The sequence below is a fragment of the Propithecus coquereli genome, unplaced genomic scaffold (assembly GCF_000956105.1).
Source record: "Propithecus coquereli isolate 6110/MARCELLA unplaced genomic scaffold, Pcoq_1.0 Scaffold160, whole genome shotgun sequence".
NCBI classification, from domain to species: Eukaryota; Metazoa; Chordata; class Mammalia; order Primates; family Indriidae; genus Propithecus; species Propithecus coquereli.
The window spans coordinates 1,707,508-1,724,845 of record NW_012140525.1 but is presented as its reverse complement, the minus strand read 5'-3'; positions in this window follow the sequence as shown (position 1 = coordinate 1,724,845).

Below are 17,338 nucleotides of genomic sequence, written 5' to 3'. Positions count from 1 at the left end.
GAATATATATGCTTTGTGGGATATAAAATTTATTTATTCTCTCTAAATATATTACTCAAGTTCAAATTTTATGATATCGTTTTCAAGTTTTATATATCGATACTTCTTTTTAAAATGTTGTTTTATTGTGGTAGCAACATTTAACATGCTATCTACCTTGTTAGCAGATTTTTAATTGTACAGTACACTATTGTTGACTAGAGGTACCATGTTGTAGAGTAGATCTCTAGAGCTTATTCATTTGCATAACTGAAATTTTATACTAATTTGTTAGCAACTCTCCTTTTCCACCTCCTCTCAGCCCCTGGAAACCATCAATCTGTTCTTTGCTTCTATGATTTTGACTATTTAATATACCTCACATAAGGGGAATCATGCAATATTTGTCCTTTGTGACTGGCTTATCTCACTTAGCATAATGTCCTCAAGGTTCATCTTTGCTATCACATCTTGCAGAATTTCCTTCTGTTGTAAGGCTGAATAGTATTCAATTGTACGTATATGCCACATTTTCTTTATTCACCTATTGGTGTACATTTCAGTTGCTTCCACCTCTTGGCTATTGTGAATAGTGCTGCAATGAACATGGGAGTGCATATGTCTTCTCAAAACAGTGATTTTATGTCCTTTGGTTATATACCCAGAAGTGAGAATCCCAGATCATATGGCTGTTCTCTTTCTAATTTTTTTTTTTTTTTTGAGACAGGGTCTTGCTCTGTTGCCCGGGCTAGAGTGCAGTGGTGGTATCATAGCTCACTAAACCTTGAACTACTGGGCTTAAGCAATCCTCTTGCCTCAGCCTCCCAAATAACAGGGACTACAGGCATATGCCTTTTTTTTTATAGAGATGGGGTCTCACTATGTTGCTTAGTCTGGCTTTTTTAAATTTTTTGAGGACCATCTATATTCTTTTTCACAGTGATTGCAACATTTTGCATTCCCACCAACAGTGCACAAGGGTTCCAATTTCTCCACATCCTCACCAGCACTTGTTGCCTATTGTTTTTTTGACAACAATCATCCTGGAAAATGTGAGCTGATATCTTCTTATGGTTTTGATTTTTGATAACTAGTGACATTGAGCATTTTTTAATATACCTGTAGCCCATTTGCATGTCTTCTTTGGAGAAATGTCTATTCAAGTCCTTAGTCCATTTTAAAATTGGGCCATTAGTTTTTTTGCTATTGAGTTATAGACTTCCTTATTTATTTTGGAGATTAACCCCATGTTAGAAATTTTCTTAGTTTGATGTAGTCCACTTTTCTTTTTTTGTTACCTGTGCTTTTGGTGCCATATCCAAAAAATCATTTCCAAGACCAATATCATGAAAAGTTTCCCCTATGTTTTCTTCTTGAAGTTTTATGATTTCAGGTCTTATACTTAAGTCCTTAATCTGTTTTGAGTTGATTTTTGTGTATGGTGTAAGATAAGCATCCAATTACATTCTTTCGCATGTAGACATTCAGTCTTTTCAACACCATCTTTTGAAGATACTATTCTTTCCCCATTGTGCATTCTTGGTATCCTTGTTGAAGATCAGTTGACCATATATGCACAGATTTGTTTCTGGGCTGTCGATTCTGTTCCATTGATCTATTTGTCTGTCTTTATGCCAGTACTATACTGCTTTGATTACTGTAGTTTTGTAATATATTTTGAAATCAGGAAATGTGAAGGCTCTAGCTTTGCTCTTCTTTTTCAATATTGATTTGGCTATTTGTGGTCTTTTGTGGTTTCACATGAATTTTAGTATCATTTTTCTATTTCTTTAAAAATTACTATTAGGATTTTGATGGGGATTGCACTGAATTTGTAGATTGCCTTGGGCAGTATGGATATTTTAACAATATTACATTTTCCAGTCCGTGAACAGATGATGTCTTTCCATTGTTTCTGTCTTCTTAATTTCTTTCATCAATATTTTGCAGTTTTCAACATTCAAGTCTTTCACTTCCTTAGTTAAATTTATGCCTAAGTATTCTTTTTCTTTTTGGTGCTTTTATAAATGGGATTGTCTTACTAATTTTCCTTTCAGATAGTTTGTACAAATACTACTGATTTTTGTATATTGATTTTGTATCCTGCAATTTTAGTGACTTCAATTATTAGTTCTAACAGTTTGTTTTTGTTATCTTTAGGATTTTCTTTATGTAAGATTATGTTGTCTACAAACAGGAATAATTTAACGTCTTCTTTTCTCATGTGGATATGTCAAACCTGTCAGACATCTAAGACTGGCAAGACAGTTGCCAATTTTGGGGGCAGTCCTGGAGAAGGTGGGGTGCTGTACACACAGATCAACTCTTTCCCTCCTCAGGGGTAGCTGAGAGCTGGGATTTTTTTGTCTTCTTGCTCTATGCTGAGCAAGAGGGGAAGACCTATGGTGTTTACCAGTCCAAGCTGCCACTTATGTTCTCTATCAGAGCTCCAAGACTGGCAAGACAGAAGCCAGGCCGCTGGGGAGCTCCCTTGGAAAATCTTGGGTGCTGAATGTGTAAACCAACTCCTTCCCCCACCTTAGAGAGGGTGTTAGCTAGGGGTTCTCTTCTTGTTTGTATGGTGCTAGTATTGACAATTGTTTCTTCTTTACATTTGCTTTTTTGGCTTCATATTCAATATCCTACAAATTTCTTCCCTCACCATTTTTATGTTTATTAATCTTATTTTAAATTCTATTCTCTTGGATCTATTAATTTATTTTGCATTGCTTATTATAGATTGTTATGTATATTATCTTTCTTTTATTGAAATTATGTTTCTCAGATATCTTGTTATTTTTACTACATAGCTTTTATTGCTCTAGGATTATGAAATACTTTGGCTGAAAATAGGTACTGGGAGAAAGTTTAAAGTCCAGAACGTCACTTGTGCCCTTCCTGGTGAGTATGGTGGCAGTGACAGGGTACTTCTCAGGGCAATGAGCCTCTTGGGCTACTAACTCGGCTTAACCACAACACATTTGCTTCATTCACTTCCTTACCAGATGACCCTGAATCTCAGGGAATCTCCTTGTTCTCCTGCTATAGGCTCTACTCTTTCTCAATTAAAAGCTATGCTGTTAAATATAATCACTTATTCTTAGGAATGTGTAGGAGATTATACGTGAGTAAGGAATGATCAATTCCCTAACCCAGCTGGGCTCAAGGGCCTCTCTGATGTTAGTCCACTGACTGTGCATCACAGGTCCTTCCATTTTTTGGCTTTCAGTGGTGATGAGGTGGAGAATTGGTCTCCTAGGTTCATATTGGGGAGAAAAACAATTAGAAATAGTCCCTCAGCCTATTCCTTACATGAGATGCTCAACCCTCTTCTGCTATCAGCTGTAATTCCCACCCCTCCAAACATGCACAGGTACCAAACAATTTTGTTTCCCCAAAAGTCTCTTACTGTCCTTATGGTAGCATCTCAGATCTACAATTCACTTTTATGCTTTTGAAGTATTTCCAATGTTCAGCTTGAGAAGGACTGGCAAATACTTAGGATCAAGGTCTTCCTTGAAGAGGGGAATGGAGGTGGAAACAAGGAGTGGTTGAGCCCAGATTCTAACAGCAGATAAACCCACACTACCAAGTAGTTTCCAGGAGCAGCATAAGCTATGGTGTTGAATTTAGCTCTTCTCTAAGTATCAATGTCAGTTCATCATATTGTCAGAAATCAGAATCCTCTCCATTTAAGTTTTAGAGTTGATTGTTTCCATTAACTGATATAGTGAGGCTGAATGGTTTAGTACTATAAAGAACAAGCTTCTTGGGGAAAAATAAAAGTCGTACTAAGAGTAGAACCATTCCTAAAAACAAGTTTTATTTAACTCAGAAAATTGGAAAAATAATTATCTGTGAAAAAGAATCTAGGAGTAGTTACATCTAGAAGTAAGGGGTAAAATTCCCTTATTGTATGGGATACTAATAATTCATTAGTGTAATCATTACCATAGTATCTCATCTGTATTGCACATAAGATAAATATTTGTGTAAAACTTTTAAGTAGTTGTTACACATACTGATAGTGTCCTTGGATTTCTGGTGCACTCAGTGTAAGTCCTAAAGATCTGCAAAATACCGAGCTAAATTCTACCTCAAGAAGATCGAGAATAACTTACGAGGGCACATTATTTGTTAGTGATTTTCTTGAGTGACTCTGTGCTAGAGAAGTCTCTTGCTGTTGCTAACTCCCAAGCATGATTTCATCACGAGAAAGGGCAGGTGATCACTACTTGGCACATGTCTATCTCAAATGCACACATTTTTCCTATCTCGTTGCCTGATAATGTATTTCACAGGCACTGAAGTACACATGCAGCCTTTGGGATACCACACCAAATAATCCCGTTATGGAACATGGCATTTACCAGCTGTATGTTTTTAGCTCTGTGGGGAGATAAGGATTTGTAACACAGTGACAAAAAAAAGTAAGTTGTTTTGCAGAGAGGAAGATGGTGTTATCTTTCCACAAAGTTTAATGTGAGGGGATCCAAGAGTATGGGGTATATATATTATTATGTGCTTGTGGTGGCTCTATTTGTGTCAGAACTGCTTGCTTTAAGGGCAGGCCTCAAGTGGCTCGAGAAGAATCTGTAGAAGCTTTAAATCTGTGATTTCTTTATTTCTCTCCCTTTTTCTTTTTTACATTAAACCCCTAAGGCTCTTAACTCTAAAAACTGATGGAAAGGAAGAAAAGGAATGGAAGGAGGAAGGAAGGAAGGGAAATAGCAATAAATTCTTTTAAGGAGAGTATCTTTTTTGTGTGAGGAGTTTAAGTAAATATTTTGGTAATAAGTAGAGTATATTTTGCTTACTGCCACTTTCTGCTTTCTCTTTTGTGGTTGGCCATCAATAGAGAAGATGTTACCCCTGTGTATTTGTTTGGCAATGTATGAGTTCTGAGTTCTCTCTTCTTTCTTTAATTCTGGAAAGTCTTATATTTTTCTTTAAAATATTTCTCCTTCTAGGTATTCTTTTTTCTTTTGGATACTCTTGATTGAAATATTATCATGTTGGCTCTTCTAATTGCACCCTCTGTATTTAACTGTTCCTACATATTTTCTTTCTTTTTACTCTTTCCTGATGCTTTCTCTGAGAGTTTTACACCAAATATTTTGGATCATTGAACATTTTCTTTCCCATTGCATTTCTTCTGTTAATTCAGCTCACCTATTGCACTTGGCACAGAAACCTGATTTAATTCCTATGAAAAATCACGTTGATGACAAGGCATTAAAGGGTACCTTGGGAGAAAAGTGTGTTTATACCCTTTCTTCAGGTGCCCACTCCTCACGTTTGAGCTCTCTTGCAGCCCTCTGCTCCTTCACATTAGCTCTGTTCTCTGTCACTGGCCACCTACCTTTCCTTGCGAGGTGCACAGCTTCTGCGTGCTCCACACTCGTGACCTCGGTGCCGTTCACAGCCAGCACCACGTCTCCAATCTGGAGCCCGGCTTCCTCCGCGGCACTGTCTGCGAGTAGACAGACAACAACGGTCTCATTGAGGGAGGGTCCCAAACTGAGTACCCCGTTGTTTGTCCTCTTTTGAAAAGGCTCTTTCTCTAAAGGGCCTTTCTTTCCACTTTTTGACAATTGCCGATGTCATTAATAAGAAGGAAAATGCTCTCCTCCAAGCCTCCCTTTCATTACCAGGACGCGGTTTCCTCGCATATTCAGTCAGGCGTCTGCGTGGCCTCTTTGCAATATAATAGCAAAGCTGCTCAGAAACTCAATCTATTCATCCACCAGAAGGCTGAACCGCTAGTTCTCATCCCTCATTGCTGCTAGGTTTCTTTGTAACCCTGAGAAAATCATTTAACCTCAATATCTCCATCTATAAAAAGCAGGGTGGGGGCAGAGCTTCTCTGCAGGATTGTTGAGGGAACAAGTAATTGAAATACTTACGAAGTTGTGGCAAAAACAGATCTTGGAGTAGTGAGAGAAAAAAGAAATCAAGAGCTGCTTTTACTTTTATTGTTTAGGCTCCTTTCTGAGCCACCTCAGAAAGGAAACCAAAAATAGCCTAAGCCTAAGGACTTAGGCTTTGGAAGATGGGAAGGACTTTTCCAGAGGTTATTTATTTTATCCCATGGTTTTCTAGCATCTGCACTTACTGAAACATACCTAATACACTCTAGGAGTAGAAAGGATATAATAAGCCATTTCAAGGTTAATTCATTTTTAATAAGGTCTCCCATATATTTGACCAAACTTCTTCCTGCAGCAGTTTCAGTCTATTTTTTCTTTTTGCTTCAGTTTAAGCCCATTTCCTCTTTCTTAGATCTCAGAGTTGGGTGCATGCATACTGTTCCTGGACTTGCAAAGTATCATACAGCAGTATCAGTCAGGCTTTTATTTTCTGGAATGTCATAAACCTTCTCAAATAATTTTAATCATAAGGCATGACTCTATGGATGAGGTAACATGACTTAGAATATTTATAGTAATGACTACAGTTTGTCTAAGTCTGTTCATAATAGGAGGGAAAGTCTTCTCTGCTTGGATAAGCAATGCCATCCAAGTAGGAAGGTAAGTAAAAAGTAATATTTGATATTTCCATTCATATATATGACATCATCCTCGTAATGAATTAAAGTCTCATAGTATGGTTGATCATTTGAATATATTCCTCCACAGTCCTTTTTTAAAATTTTTTAATTTCTTTTTTTTTTTTCTTTTCCTTTTTGGTAGAGACAGGGTCTCACTTTTGCTCAGGCTGATTTCAAACTCCTGAGCTCAAGCAATCCTCCCACCTCGACCTCCCTGAGTGCTAAGAATACAGGTGTGAGCCACCGCGCCCAGCCTTTCCACAGTCTTAAAGGACTCAAAGGACTTGCTTACGGCAATGTTCTCAATCAAATTCCAAAATCACAACATAGGTCCAGAGACCATTTCTTATCAATTTTTGTATTCCTCATGGTATCAAATGTTATGTCTTACATATAGCAGTCTTCCAACAAATATATATTGAATGAATGACCCAAAATTATATGTCATAGTTCCTTTCTTCAAAGAGCTTTGAATTCTACTGGGAAAGAGAAAACATGCACAATCAAAAAGAAAAGTAACTTTGTAATACCGTGATTGGCAAATATAAAATAAATAACAAACATAATAGGTACCATGAAACTTCCAAAGAGGGAATTCTCACTCCTTTTTGGAGTGGTTAAGAAATGCTTTTCAGAGGAAGTGGAATTTGGTATGACCTTGATGAGTAAAACAGATTCTCCATAGTGGGAAATGATGCGAGGGCAGGGTGGCCAAGACAGCTGGGTGCTCACAAACCCAGTTTCTCTTCCTCCTGGGCTCACAGAGAAAGTTTTTCTCATACGCCTTTGCAGTTGGGTATGCAATATGAATGAGTTCTTGCCATTGGAAGGTGAATAGAAGTGATGTGTGCCACATCTAGGCCTGGACCATAAAAATATCCCAACGGCCACCCTTCATACTCTTTTCTAATCATCCTGCCAGATGCAGATGACTTCAAGGCCCTAAGGGGTAACAGATTCATAAGAAAAGAGAAAGCTGGATTATGGAACATTAGGGTAAAACTGCCCTCCAACCAAGAACATCCACATTGGACTATTAACTTTAATGACTAATGACCTCTTTTGACTTAAGCTATTAATGTCATTTTGTTACTGAAGCTAGCATAATCTCAAACAATCTGCAAGCCAAGGAAAAACAAGTTTTCTGAGCAAAGATACAAAAGCAGAGTGTTTTAAGACGTGCCAAGAAGTTAGTGACTCGGATGAACTGGAGCAGAGGTTGTATGTGTGTATATGGGGGTGGGGGGGTAGAGTGGGTGTTTAGGATAAGATAAGAAAGGTAGCCAATGTGTAAAGGGTCTTGAACGTGAGGATGCAGAATTTGTACTTGATCCTTCAACAATGGAGAGCCATTAAAGGTTTGTGAGCAGAAAATAGATACACAGTGGTTTTTAAGAAGATTAATTTAGAATAGGGAGAGATTAAGTTAAGCAGATCAGCATGGATATTATTACCAGAATTAATACAGGCCTGCAACGTGACTCTGGAAATGGGAGCTAGAAATGAGGGGAAGGTATAAAATTCAGTTATAGGACCTAAAACACTTTATTGCACTCCTTTGTGTACCCATCACACTTAATAGATTGTAAGCACCTCACGGGCAAGTAAATTTCTTACTTATTTATTTATTTTGGTATTTCCCATGCTCAATATAATCTCTGAAACATGATAGGGGATTTAAAAATGTTGGTTGAATATATGTGTTTGTTTTGAGATACACTGAGATAACCATGGAAGAGAAAATTGAAAATGTTCATTGGGATGATAGAAAAATATGTCTGAAAACTAGGAGATAAAAATGGGCCTGAGAAATAGATTAAGGATTCATAACAAAAGGGACAAACTTAAGGAGAGAAATGTAGAACATTGAAGGAAAAATCTTGAGAAATAATTATCTTCAGGGAGAAAGGGAAAAAGAAGAGACAAAGGGGAACACAAAGAAGGAGCAGATGAGCCCTAGAGAGTGTAGAAGCAAGAACATAAAATCAATGATGACAAGAAAAGAATTTAAAGACGAAGGGAATAGTCAACAGTTCCATAGTGATGTCATCAAAGTAGCCGTAACAGTAACATTTGTAATCCTAGTTCATTCAAGAAGTCAAGAAAAATGAAGACTGAGGAAAGGGGATTAAATCTGGAGAAGGGAAAATAAATGATAGCTAAAGAACTTGAAGGAGGATTATATAAGTGGAAGGAAAATATTTGAGCCATTAGTGCCAAACGGTATATGTTAAATGATTGATCAGATAAAGTAATAACTATAATTAAAGGGTATGTCTAATAACTGGTTGTCTCTTCTAAGTAAAATATACTTTTAAATATTTTTTTCTTAAAGGATTCAATATGAAAATAAATCTTAAAAATACCTTTATTGAGATATATAGAATTCATATACCATATACTTCATCCATTTAAAGTGCAGAATCCAATGGCTTTTAGCATATTCACAGAGTTGTATAACCATCACTACAATCTAATTTTAGAACATTTTTGTTACTGCAGAAAGAAGCTCCATAACCAATAGCAGTCACTTCCTATTCCCCTCAACCCCTTAACCCCCGGGAAGCACTAACCTGCTTTCTGTCTCTATGGACTTGCCTATTGTGGACATTTCATATAAATGGAATCATATAATAGGTGATCTTTTGTGTTTAGCTCCATTCACCTAGCATAATATTTTCAAGATTCATCTATGTTATAGCCTGTACTATTATTCCTTTTAATTAATGAATTATATTCCATGGTAAGGATATAGCACATTTTATTTATTCATTCATCAGTTGATGGACATTTGGGTTGTTTCCACTTTTTGATTTTTATAAATAGTGCTGCTATTTTTTTTTTTTTTTTTTGTGGGCACATGTTTTCATTTTTCTTGAGTATGTACCTAGGAGTAGAATTGCTGGATCAAATGGTAACTTTATGTATAACTTTTTGAGGAACTGCTAGAATGTTTTCCAAAGTGGCTACATAATTTCACACTCCCACCAGCATTGTATGAGTGTTCTGAATTTCTCTACATTCTTGCTAAGATTCGTTATTATCTGATTTTTTATTATTATAACCGTCTTAGTTGATATGAAGTGGTATCTCATTGTGGCTTTGATTTGCATTTCCCTGATGGCTACTGATATTGAACATTTTTTCGTGTGTTTATTAGCTATTTGTATATATTCTTTGGAGAAATGTCTATTCAAAATCTTTGCTTATTTCAAAATTTGTGTAATTTATCTTTGTATTAAGCTACCAGAGCAAAAATGATTCTTGCTTGTAGAGGAATTATCTGCAGAATGTAACCCTTCTGTATATTGCATTTGCTTGCTTTTAACTTTAATTGTAGAGGGTGCAGACTATGTTCCTCTATTCTGCAGTGCAACTTATAAATTTTTCCTTTATCTATTAATTATAGTGGGAGTTCGAGGCATTAGGACTTCTTCAAAGAGGGAGATATTTCAAAGTGAGCTTGCAATATACCACACAGATGTTTGCCCTATTTGAGGCTGGTCTTGGGAGCAGATGGAAGTATTCAGCCTACATTGCACAGGAAGGTATGATATGAGGTAGTGGGAAAATGAGACTGTGATTTTCTAAATATACTTTTTCCTCTAAAAGGATACTTGATTGTATAGTTCTGTGTTTATTATAAAGAGTTAAATGCTGAGTTACTCCATCGTTTCAGACATACTTACATATAATGCAGAACTGAAAACCTTATAATTTAAAAAAGGGGCTTGTACTGTTCATTTTAAAATTATACTATAACAGTGGCATTTTAAATTCTAGAGCTTCTAGAAAGATGGGCCTATCCATAATTTCCTCTATGGTTTGCCTGTCCCTAAATGTATAGTTTTCTTTTCAAGTTTACTTGGTATCAAAGTTGGAACATCTGTTTCTTTTGTTTATGCCAACAGATCTCACAAGCATTTAGGCTTTCATAGAAAATGCTCATGCAAATCTCAGCCGGGTGTGGGCAATTAGTTATGTAAGCTACAAGCAAGCTCTGTCTCTGTATACTTATGGATCATCATTTCCATCCCACCTACAGGTCTCCTCGCTTTATCTTTTTATCTTCAGTGTGTAATTAAGCCTCTCCAGTGCATCCAGAATAATGTTTTGTGGTGTGAATAAGATTCTCAGAAGTGCTGAAAATATGTGTAATTTTAAAGTCCCTCAACCCCTCATTTAGTAGATTTGACTAGACAATGGATTTCACAGGGTGCTCTTCAGCACTGAGAAATACATTTTAAAAAATGAGAAGGAGACTCAGCAGCTACATGAATCCCTGCCAGGGCAGCACTTTGTTATGTTGAATAAAATCCTAGGTTAACTATGTATTGTACCATTTCTGCTACAGTAAAGATGCCTCAGCTTTTCCTATTACAAAACCTCAGAGCCTCCTAAAGACAAGGTTATTTGTAATGCAAACATTTTGATTTGTTTCACATTTGAGTGGATGCGATACAGTTAACTATCTCAGTTGAGCAGTTGCAAAAGTATCAGAAATTAAGCAAGTCATAACATTTTCATAAACTTCATTTACTTATTTTATCTAGAATGACGGCACCAAAAGTACATCAAGATTTTGGATATTTTGCAAAAAACTGCTGAACTTGTAAAGTCGGACCTGTATGATTTTTAAAGGGTAATCACTTTTATATTCCTGGTAAATTCCTTTGTTTCTTTGTTTAAGACTAATCTTGTGAAGTCAGAGGTAGAGATAAGAGAGAAGGGGAAAAGAAGGGAAATGTGGAAGGGGAGAGATCAAACAAGAAGGGGAGAAGGGAGGAGAGGAGACAGTGGAGTGTGGTGGTATGAAACATCCATTAATAAATTCTCCATGAATAAACATTTATTTTGGTAAAGCCAACATTCTTTTAAAAACAGTGAAAAATCAGAAGCCATTTTATGATAAAAAGTTGCCTGTCTTTGGGTCTATGAAACGGAAATAATACAACACACAATTGTTTTTTGTTCCTGCTCATTTGAAGGGTTCTAAGGGGCCAAGGAAGGTTGACCCTGGCCAAAATTTGCAATCCTTATCTTTTGTCAACCGAGTCCAGTTGCCAAGTTCTTCAGCTCTCTTTTCCCATTTGTTTTTGGTCAACCCTTCCACCCTTAAATCCCACCAACAGTTGGGGAAGACTCCCTCCCTTCCCTAATCATTAAAGAATTTATTTGCTAAATAGCCACATATATTTGATTAACTGATTAAATGTTAAGTGAAATTCATTCACATCAAAGTAAGAATATATCCATGAATTTACATTTTAATACCGAATTATAGAATAAAAGGCTTTTCTCCTGTGTAAAAGATTATTTAGCTTAGTAACTTGGTCCTTTGCTTTCCTATAAATACTTTAGAATCTAATTGATAATATTTTTTACCCAAAACTTAAAAAACTCAAAAACAAAAACAAAAACAACCACTCTACTAAAATTTTGATTGAAATTATAGCTATAGATCAATTTAGGGAAGTTTTGATGTCTTTAAATATTAAGATTTTAAAAACAATGAACATTTTTTTCCTGCTATTAATTTAGGTGTTTTAAAATTTTTTCTACATTGTTTTATTTTCAAAGTGGTATTTTTCATGCCTCTATTAGAAATATTTCTATCAATTTGCTCTCCCCTACCCACCATCCATGGGCTTTCTATTCCATACCCTTTGTGGCCGTCTTAGATGTCCACTGCTCATATCTACCTGCTCTGAGGGTTGAAATTGGCTGAAAGCTTTCAACTGCCATACTTTCTGATCCATCTCACCTCACGCTGAGGCCACATTCTCCCCAGGCTAATTCCAGCCAATGACTGAATTGGGTACTAGAGTCAGGTTGTGGCCAGCCAATCTCTAAAGGACACTGCTCTGGGGCTCCCTTTTAGCTTGTCTCAGAATTTCTCTTAGCCACACTGCAGCTTGAGGCTCTTCCTACCCAATCTTGCTTCCTTTCTTCTCTCTTTTCACAGACACCAGACAGATCCACACCAGGTCTGAAGGATCTTCTGCTCACTCACACTCTTCTTCTCCATAATGATTTCCTCCAACCTCTGGCACATCTATTTTCATCTGGGTGTCTATTTCTCAGACACAGAAACTGAGAAAAAGGAATTCCGTTTGTTTAAAGATATTTCTATCAGTTCCTAATTTACTTGTATTTTTGTAAGTCATGAGAAAGTGAGAGTACAAGGGATGAACAACACAGGAAGAAGGATTGACTTTCAACAGCAGAAGGGGAACATAGAAACAGGTACAAATTTAAGCACATTTGAAGGTGTAGAGGTAGATTTCTGATAAATAGAAAATAGAAATAGGAAGTAGTCAAGGACATAATCCATGCTTACAAGTCCGAGGCAGGCTTAAGCTGAGGGAAGAGAGAAATTTTAGATTGGATAAGAATTCAGAAATTTTGATTATTACATTAGACTGACCTGTAGTTCTATGATTATTAGACTGGACTGGAATTTTAGTAACAAAACAAAGAGGCAAAGAGACAAAGGCATTTATTGTCTAAGAAGACTCATCCCAGAATTCACCCAGAGAGGAAAGAATGGATCAGTAAGTTAAGTTAAATGGAAAGCATTGAGAAAAAGTTATTTTATATAATATACCAACTGAACCCCACTCACAGCATAAACAGTTAAGGGTTTCAGAGAATGCTAGTTCAGTTATGTAGCTAAGAAGAGTTAATGTGATATTTAATGTATTTAATATTTTTCTTAACAGTTGAGAATAAACTAGGTCAGAATCAAGTCAAAAAATTCAAAGGCAATTCTTTGATAAGAATAATAGGGTTTTTAAAGAAAGTGATTAGATGTCAAGTCCTATTATATCAAGAAGAGGCAAAATACCTCCTTTGTGGACACTGTGTGGCATGGTGTTTGTGTGATGTTTATTACTCATTGGGTGCAGTGTCACCATGTCAGCATGGCTTCAGGTTGAGAGGTTGGACTCCTTTGAGGTCTTCTCACAACACCCCTTTCTTTTCCATTACGTACTAGCTTGTGGAAGGTAAAGAAGCATCACTCCACTCTCAGGTCCAGGGTGGGTCCTGGTTTTCTAGTAACTCAGTCAAGACAACTCCATTCCCCTTGCATTTGGCCTAAGTAGAACAGTACATAGTGGTCCCCAGGGGACATGGCAACCTGAGGACATTTGAAGTTTATAGCCTATCTCCATTCTCTTTCTGACTGTATGATTTGCAATGTGAAAGCTAGAACTGCTGGTATTGTTTGGATCTAAATGTGAAGTTTGTAACACTAAGGAAGGGACTAAAAGGAGTTATGCCTTTGAGGAAGTGATTGAGCCACCAAAATAAATCAAACACCTGCACTATCTCAGAGCCATTAACTTTTGTGTCGATCCATCCCCTTCATTGCTTAGCCCACTTTGAGACGGATTTTTTATTCGTTGCAACAGAGAGTCCTAATTGACATAAATACAGCAAAAGAACGCTGGTTCTGAAGGAAGAAATTCTGAGATCTGAATCCTGGTGTTGCCATGATTATAGCTGTATAACCTCAGGCAAATCTGTTAACCACTTTGAGCCTTAAGACATTCATCTGTTAAATGGAGGTGATAATATCAAGTTTCAAGTTCTGTTGTATAAATTATACAGGAGGACATATATAAAATGCCCTGTTTAGTCAGAATAGGTATCTAATGAATGTGAGCTCCGTTCCTGTCTGTAATATCACATGGCTTTTTAAAGTGAAATTAACCAACTTCTACTTTGATACTATAAATGAGTAAATTTCTTTCTTTAAAAACACCAATGAGTATGAAATGTATATCCAGGTTACTTAGTACTTAGATATTCCCCTCATACTTAAAAGAGATCAAGTCTATGCATTTCACAAAATCTGTGCCATTGATCACCTGGTGTAAGTGATAACCTGTAAGAAGTCTCCTTAGAACAGGTCCTAAAACTGTAAATCTTCCTCGTTGCACTAGGACAATCTCACATTCTATCTGAGTATTCAGTATTTCTTTTCTCTCCTCTCATGCACTGATTATTGATTAGAAAATTTAACTAACATAAAGAATTAGTGGTTGAACACTGTTTCCTGCCTACTGGTGTCGCCTCTGGCTATGTAATGCTGCACCACCTGTCACCTCTGTGGACTCTACCAGAGCTGAGTAGTAATCCACTTTACCAATATGAGAGGACATTCCCAATGGCATCACAGGGCACACAGGAGAGGAACCCTGAATGCTGACAAAGGAGACCAAAGGGACCCTGGGTGTCAATGAGGCCAGAGAAGGAAATGGGGCATAAGATCAAAGCAGGAGGGTGGTAGTCTTCCTGAACTGGGACTCCGCCCTTTCCCCTGCCTCATGCTTCCCAGCCTTCAGGTACCCATGGCTCGCTCAATCACTTGATAAGCACTTTGTGGGTATTCATTCTGTTGTCTCTGGGTCATGGCATGAGGTATTGCAGGTAGAATGATGGATAAGGTAGAGTTTCTGACCTTGAGGAACTCACAGTCCAAATAGGGAGAGAGATAAACAAATAACTGACTATAATGTAATTCAGAGCCCTCTTGGTGGCCCTGGGACTCCCTCTCTGATAACCTCATTAGGCCTTCCCTAAGGCACCATGCTGGCGGTGGATATCTATATCTTATATTCCTACCAACCTTACTATTCTGGCTCTGATTTTTTTCAAAGCATTGATCTCAGATTATTCTCATGTTAGAAATCAGGAAGCAAAAGATCTATCTTTCATTAGGCATCTACTAATTCCTAATTTGCTAATTATGAATAAGGAAACCTAAGAAACTATAAGGGAACTAATTTAGGGGGAGTGGAACTTTTTCTGGAAACTATTAAATACCAAGAAATGTGCAGCTATCTACCCTTAAAATCCTCTTACCTTCACAATTGAGCCCCATTTCCATAGGTACAGGTAGGGGCTCTTTGGTAGGAAGACCAATGTTCCATGTATACCAGAGGAGTATGTTCTATCAGGAAAACATGGTTTTTTAAAAAATATTTGGTTATGATGTAAGCACTTTTTAACCATCATAAGTTTTTGGTAAACTGAGATTTGTAAATTTCTTCTATTGCATACGTGTGCTTTACAGGACTATTATACAAAGGCTATTTAGTATAATTTGCTGGGGTTGAGATAATTGTTCTGTCTGAATGAAAGCTTCTACAGTGAGACTACTTACTGGTGTCCACTTCAGTTACCATGATTGGTTTGGAGAACTGAATTCGGAATCCCCAGGGGTAATCTCCAGTTCCTTTGAACAGCCTCACGGTTCGCTCACGAACTAAAAAGAAAGCAAAAAGGGCATGCCTTTGAGTTAATTTTTAGGTATTATAGATATATTATAAATGTAGCTGGTATTTATTGCTTGTTTATTACATTCCAGGCCTTGTAAATACTACCTAATTTAATCTTTACAATAGCCTATTATTAATATTATTTTTCTCTGTTTGGATAGGAGGAAACTGAGGCACAGGGAGGCTTCCCTTGGTGAGTAAGGGGCAGTGCTTCCTATGCCTAGGCAACAAGACTCCTAAGCCCTCTCACTCTTAACCCCTGTGCCAGCTGCCCTGTAAGGTACCCAGAGCTTACAGATCTGAGTCACTGAGATCTTCAAATAATGAGACATATATTAGTATCCCAAGGTTATATATGGAAATAAGAGAACAGAACACTCAGCAATACATTGGGGTCTTATAGGAATGTAAGAAAAGCTGAACATCTGTGATTCTCAGGAAAAAAACAGAAATGATTGGGGCTAGCAGAAATTGGAACTATAAGCTTGTTCTGGATTGAAGGTGGAGAGTTCCAAGAGCTTCACAGTAAGAATTCATGCATTTTTACACTAATCTAGTGACCTTTAATTAATGTGGCTCAGATATCCCTCAGTCTGCTTTTCCATGGATTGTCTCCCTTTTCCTCCCATATCTTTTTTTCCTGCTACCTTCATTCATACTCCTTTTTCTGTAACTACAGGCACACCTCAGAGACATTACAGGTTTGGTTTCAGACCACTGTAACACTGCAATGACGTGAACATCACGACAAAGGAAGTCACGTGGATTTTTCGGTTTTCCAGTGCATGTAAAAGTTATGTTTATACTATATGTAGTCTGTTAAGTGTGGAATAGTATTAGATCTATAAAACAAAGTACTAAGCTTAATTAAAAATACTTTATTGCTAAAAAATGTGAATCTGAGCCTTTAGCTAGTGCTTATCTTTTTGCTGGTGGAGGGTCTTGCCTGGGTGTTGACGGCTGCTGACTGATCAATGTGGGTTATTGAAGGTTGGGGTAGCTGTGGCAATTTCTTAAAATAAGACAATAATAAAGTTTGTGTATCCATTGAATATTCTTTTCAAGAAAGATTTCTCTGTAGCATGGCACGCTGTTTGATAGCATTTTACTCACAGCACTTCTTTCAGAATTAGAGTCAGTCCTCTCAAACTCTTTTATCAATTAAGTTTATGTAATATTCTAAATCCTTTGTTGTGATTTTAACAATATTCACAGCATCTTAACCAGTAAATTCCATCTCAAGAAACCACTTTCTTTGCTCATCCATTGGAAGCAACTCCTCATCCGTTCAAGTTTTATCATGAGATTGCAGCAACTCAATCACATCTTCAGGCTCTACTTCTCACTCCAGTTCTTTTGCTATTTCTGTCACATCTATAGTTATTTCCTCCACCAAAGTCTTGAACCACTCAAAGTCATCTGTGAGGGTTGGAATCAACTTCTTCTAAATGCCTATTAATATTGATATTTATACCTCCTCTGACGAATCATGCGTGTTCTTAATGGCATCTAGAGTGGCACG